The following is a 6758-nucleotide window of genomic DNA, read 5'->3' as shown; positions in this document are numbered from 1 at the left end:
CTGACATGTGTGGCATATCAAGAAGCTGATTAAACAGCATGATCATTAACCAGGTGCACCTTGTGCTAGGAACAATAAAAGGCCAATCTGAAATGTGCAGTTTTGTCACACAACACAATGCCACAGATGTCTCAAGTTTTGAGGGAATGTGCAATTGGCATGCTGACTGCAGGACTGTCCACCAGAGCTGTTGCCAGAGAATTGAATGTAATTTCTTAACCATAAGTCGCCTCCAACCTCAATTTAGAGAATTTGTCAGTACGTCCAACCGGCCTCACAACCACAGACCACGTGGAACCATGCCAGCCCAGGTCCTCCACATCTGGCTTCTTCACTTGCGGGATAGTCTTAGACAAGCCACCTGGACAGCTGACAAAACTGAGAACTATTTATGTCTGTAATAAAGCCCTTTTGTGAGGAAAAACTAATTTTGATTGGCTGGGCCTGGCTCCCAAGTGGGTTGCACCCCTGCCCAGTCGTGAAATCCATAGATTAGGGCCTAATATTTTTTTTTCAATTGACTGATTTCCTTATATTAACTGTTGCTCAGTCAAATCTTTGAAATTGTTGCATGTTGCATTTATATTTTTGTTCAGTATAGAATAATAGTGACAAAAAACTTGGATGAAAGATCCAGATGACATCACGCCTGTCTCTCTGACAGTGGAGACAAAGGTTCTGCTGAGCCAATCCATTCTGTGACCGGGTGCCTGCCTCTCTCTCTTTCTCTCTCTGCCTCTGTAGCAGCCAGCAACCAGGTCACAGAGACATGGACCCCTCATTAAGCACAGCTAGGCCGTGGTGTCTGGTAAGACTCATAGCAAGGAAAAGCCTCTGCCCTGGACATATCGTCCCTTAGGTAGTACATTTATAAGAATGAGTACTCTAGGACAAGAATTTGAAATCTCCTTAGATTATTGTTATTGAACACTGTTTTGGTCCTATGTGCCTTTTGGTCCTATGTGCCCTGGTCAAAAGTAGTGCACTGAACCCTTGAAACAAAGAATGTAACGTTGTGACTTCTGTGTCATGAAGGAGGGAAACGAGGTACATCATACTATGGGGAGTCGCACTCTCGCGACTTCGGTTGAAGGATCCTAAATCACGCCTGACAAAGCCAATGTGCCTCGATGGAAGAACCGCCTTCCACAGGTGATAAGCGTGAGGCTTGGATTCATTCCTTCAATTGAATAATGCTCTTCACCAAGCCCAGGAACGGGCGGTGCGGGGCCAAACAGGTGTTGTATCTCCTTTCCCTCCTTCAGGGAACAGTAGTTATAGTCAGAACATTACGTTCCCTTTTAAGTCAGTCAACTTCGGTAAAGCGTACTATGGGGAAATATAATCAGGCCCCAATGGCCCATGGCAGACAACCCAGACCTGACACCACCAGATGTGACAGTCTGGGTATTGAGCACACGGTGCGCAGCCTAAGTGACTTTCACCTGTCCTTTCCGTAAGCAAAAGTGTGTGGTTATGCCCGACTCACCGCAGCACAAATATCTCCTATAGTCAACCCTTTAAACAACACCCAAGATGCCGGTGGAGTGGGCGCTTACTCGTCTAGGTAACCCCTGCTCCTTGCTGCTATATGCCATGGGAAATATGCCACAATCATATCAAATCATATCAAAATCAAATCAAATTGTATTTGTCACATGCACCGAATACAACAGGTATTTCACCTTACAGTGAAGCCCTTAACCAACAATGCAGTTTTAAGAAAATACCTAAAAAAAAGTAACAAATAAAAGTAACAAATAATTAAAGAGCAGCAATAAAATAACAGTAGCGAGGCTTTATACAGGGGGTACTGGTACAGAGTCAATGTGCGGGGCCACCGGTTAGTCGAGGTAATTGAGGTAATATGTACATGTAGGTAGAGTTATTAAAGTGACTATGCATAGATAATAGAGAGTAGCAGCAGCATAGAAGAGGGGAGTGGGGCAATGCAAATAGTCTTGGTAGCCATTTGATTAGAATTTCAGGAGTTTTATGGCTTGGAGTAGAAGCTGTTTAGAAGCCTCTTGGACCTATACTTGGCGCTCCGGTACCGCTTGCGGTAGCAGAGAGAACAGTCTATGACTAGGGTGGCTGGAGTCTTTGACAATTTTTAGGGCCTTCCTCTGACACTGCCTGGTATAGAGATCCTGGATGGCAGGAAGCTTGGCCCCTGTGGTGTACTGGCCCGTACACACTACCCCCTGTAGTGCCTTGCGGTCAGAGGCCGAGCAGTTGCCATACCAGGTAGTGATGCAACCCGTCAGTGAGAGAGACAATGCTTAGAGAACACCATGCACTGCCCGAAGTGAGAGTAAATGTGCTCTGCTCCACAACAACAGGAAGCCAAGGTGAGGAGGGGGAGGAACCGAGTTCCCCCTGCCTGTTGATGTATGCCACCGTTGTCATGCTGTCGGATCTGACCTGCACATCATGGCCCGGCAAACGCGGGACTAGGCGCCTAAATGCTAAGTACACAGTCAAAAGTAATTCATATGCTAGGCACTCTGTGACACTGTCCATACTGCCCAAATTGAGTAACCATCGCACAGCGTGCCCCACAATTGGGGTGACGCATCTGTCATGACCACCTTGCGAGACAACACCTGGCCCATAGGAGCCCCTTGTGACAGCAGCTGGGGATCCATCCACTGGGCCAGTACCCAAAGGAATGTCGGGGACACCGGAATCGACAAGCTTAGGTGGCAAGATGCATCCAAGCTCGTTGCTAGTACCCACTGCTGGAATGGCTGCGTCAATAATAGTCCCAGGGGAATGACCACTATCATAGAAGCTACTATCCCCAGTAGGAGCAGTAACTGGCAAAAACGTACTGTGAGCCCCAACCGAAATTGGGCCAAGCAGAGCTGGAACCCGCACATCTTCCCATGACTCTGTTGCTATCAGCCAATCGTCCAGATAGTCCTATAACCTCAGCCCCTGGCTCCTTGTGGGTGCCAGAGCTGCCTCCACCACCTTTGAAAAGATGGAGACGAGAAGCTCCGTAGGCTTGCCTCTTTATGGAATCTCAGGAACTTTCTGTGACTTTAGGTACATGGGTACATGAAAGTTTGCATCCTTTAGGTCAATAGTGGTGAACCAACTCACGGACTGGAACAGCCACTGATTTGTGAGCATCTTTAATTAGTAAACTCTGATGTTTGTTCAGGGCATGTATGTCTAGAATCGGGCGTAACCCCCTGTCCCTTTTAGGTTCCAGGAAATTCCTCCCTTAATACTGGTGCTGAGGCCAGGAGAACAGTCAACGTCTTGATGGCGCAGAAAAATAGGGTACGTACAACAATTTGTACCCCATTGTTATGGTTTGCATTACCCAGGGCAACACTGTGCATGCGAGCAGGCAATGAGTCTCCCGTAAAGGGCCATCTGAGAGACGACATCTGTCGTGGACTGGCAGAAATAGGTTATTTTTGTATCTTTAAAAAAAATCTCCACCACTCTTGATAACCTTGTGTCTGAATGTGGAGGAGGGACATGCTTTACTGAACTCACATGAAGAATACACAACACTCTTGAAACCTGAAAACAATGGGGTTGAAACATGCATACGTTTGCCTGAAGCCCGGTCCACTCTGGGTTTGGAGGCATCGTGACGTACCCCGATTGACCGTGCTGTTGTCACCACGGGCGTTAGGGGCAGATGGCAAGGGAGGACCTGACCCCGTGCCACCCGTATCCCTGAGCTAGGTGTGCGGGGGCTGTCTCCTTCCCAGTGAGGTTGCAGGTCCGACTCTCACCACCACAGTAGTTGCCATGCTTTTCCCAAGCGCCAGAACGGTGCACCGGGAAATGCATAAATTGAAGTCGGCCATAACGCAGCGGATCTCATCCAGGAGCTCTGCGTGGGGCTCTCCTGTGGCCAAAGCCATGCCGAGCTCCTACAGCAACTCGGTCTAGTAGACCTGAAGCGTAGTGACAGACAACAGGGACCAGGCAGCCACCCCCTCTGCACTATACACCTTCTCCAGCTGAGCAGCCGAAAAGCAACAGGGCTTGATAGGGAGCGTAGGATTCGCATTAGCAATGCCCTGGTGTGTGATTCAGCACTGGCCCTTTCATCCTTGGGCGCACCCATGCAGCAACAGCTGAGCTGAATGTAGGTTGGACCAGGTTGTTGTCAATGCTTCGATGAAATCCAGAAACAGGGGTCGGTGTTGTTTGACTTTGGTCACCTCCAAACGCATAGCTACCCTGTAACACAGTTCTATGAACGATGCATTGTAAACTATGTTTTCCCCTGCTACTCCCGTAGCGTGAGGAGGTGGCTGTCCCAGAACCAAGTCCTCTTCTTCATCCGAGAAACTCCTGGAGCCATCCAGAGACACCAAGTCGTCATCCTAACCTGGGCTTTGTATGTAACCAACTGTCTCACTATCCCCCTGTTGGGATGTTAATTCCATCTGTTCCGACCACAGCCCCAAGTCTCTCTCCTCTTCTGGCACCTCAGTCCAAGCCGAAAGTCGCCATCGGTAACTCCAAGCTTCCTCAAGAATGCTTACATGTCTTTCCGGGGAGTTTGTCCGCACATACGTGGCAATGCGCACACTGACTGGTTCGAGCGAGGGCCACCTGAGGGTGTTCCAAGCCAAGACAAACTACACATAAATCGTGAGTATCTTTCATAGAAATACTATAACCACATGACTGGGGTCATGATCTCCACCACAAACCCGGCGTAGCCACACGTTTCGGTTGCTTTCTTAGCCATCTTACTCATTGTGCTAGCAAATTGTTTGTTATTAGGAAACTAATGAGAACAAGTACAAACTTCAGCACAAAACGTCCAGCAGGTGAGCAGGCTATAACACTATGCAACAGTTTAAACAGTATCATTTTCCAATTGTTTGTTTTAGTAGCGTGAATCGTTCCCGTTCACACCAAGGTGAAGAGAGGAATGATTGAAGGAATTAAACCGAGCCTCATGCTTATCACCTGTGGAAGGCAGGTTCCCAGCGTGGTGTGGATTTTATTGGCCCTGTCAGGCTTGATTGTTGAACCTTTAAGCGATGTCGCGAGAGTGCTACTCCCCATAGTATGTTGTGCCGAAGTTGGCTGACTGAAAGGGAACCATGCATGTGCGTTTAAAGGGAACCATGCATGTGCGTTTAAAGGGAACCATGCATGTGCGTTTAAAGGGAACCATGCATGTGCGTTTAAAGGGAACCATGCATGTGCATTTAAAGGGAACCATGCATGTGTGTTTAAAGGGAACCATGCATGTGCGTTTAAAGGGAACCATGCATGTGCGTTTAGAAAAATTAAGACATTGTCAAAAAAAAATAATGGGGGGGGGATTTGTACACCACATCAAGTGTCATTATTAAAAGAAATCTCTCTTTCAATTCTACTTCTTTTCAATTGTACTTTACTTATATTTCCCATACTTTTTACAATGATTCATGAAGTCTATTTAATTATTTTCAAAAGGCACATATATGGTTCTTGGATGCATCCACTATTTTTATCTACAGTACAACAAGTACACTGAGTGTACAAAACATTGAGAACACCTGCTCTTTCCATGACATAAACTGACTAGATTAATCCAGATGAAAGCTATAATCCCTTATTGATGTCACTTGAAAAATCCACTTCAATCAGAGTAGATGAAGGGGAGGATACAGGTCAAATAAGGATTTTTAAGCCTTGAGACAATTGAGACATGGGTCAAAAGATTTATATAAGTGCCTTTGAACGGGGTATGGTAGTAGGAGCCAGGTGCACCGGTTTGTGTCAAGAACTGCAACGCTGCTGTGTTTTTCACGCTCAACAGTTTCCTGAATGTATCACGAATGGTCCACCACCCAAAGAACATCCAGCCAACTTCACACAAGTGTGGGAAGTATTGGAGTCAACATGGGCCAGCGTCCTGTGGAATGCTTTGGACACCTTGTAGAGTCCATGCCCTGACGAATTGAGGCTATTCTGAGGGCAGAAGTTTGTTTCTCGAGGTAAGGGACAAATGGAGCTAGGGTTAGGGTTATGTTTGAGGTTAGCATTAAAGCTGTAATAATAACAGCAAACCCGAACCATAAAAGGGTATTGCAATGGCCCTACAGCTGTAATGCTAAGCACAAACCTAACACTAACCCTAACCCTAACTCTAACCCGAACCCCCCCCCCCCCCAGCTCCCAATTCCACATGTTTTACTTGTTCAAACAGTAGATTGATGGGATGGATGCGCCCTCTTGTGGTGTTTAGTGAAACAGATTTTGGTATTGATGGCCAGATTAAACGGCAGGGTAGCCTAGTGATTAGAGAGTTGGAATAGTAACCGGAAGGTTGCAAGTTCAAACCCCCGGGCTGACAAGGTACAAATCTGTCGTTCTGCCCCTGAACAGGCAGTTAACCCACTGTTCCTAGGCCGTCATTGAAAATAAGAATTTGTTCTTAACTGACTTGCCTAGTAAAATAAATAAAAAACTGGTGGACAATACAGCATACAGACAGATAAAACATAGGCTAACACTTTCAATGCACTAGATTTATATTTGATGATGGACAGATCATTGCCTTTCTCATCTGATTATCTTTTCCATTAATTGTGGCATGGGGGCTGGATATACAAAACAGATGGCTTGGGACGTGGACCTTTCTTGACATTAAATCACTTTTGATGTCTCAAAACATCTGTCAAATTTGGACTTTGAAGTGCAATAATGCCCCTTTTTACGGTCTTGCACTTTAGTCCTTCTTTACCAAGCCTATATAGCCTCCAGTAGATAGACTATTATGC

The sequence above is a fragment of the Oncorhynchus kisutch genome, linkage group LG6 (genome assembly GCF_002021735.2).
Source record: "Oncorhynchus kisutch isolate 150728-3 linkage group LG6, Okis_V2, whole genome shotgun sequence".
NCBI classification, from domain to species: domain Eukaryota; kingdom Metazoa; phylum Chordata; class Actinopteri; order Salmoniformes; family Salmonidae; genus Oncorhynchus; species Oncorhynchus kisutch.
Note: the sequence above shows the minus strand (reverse complement) of the source record.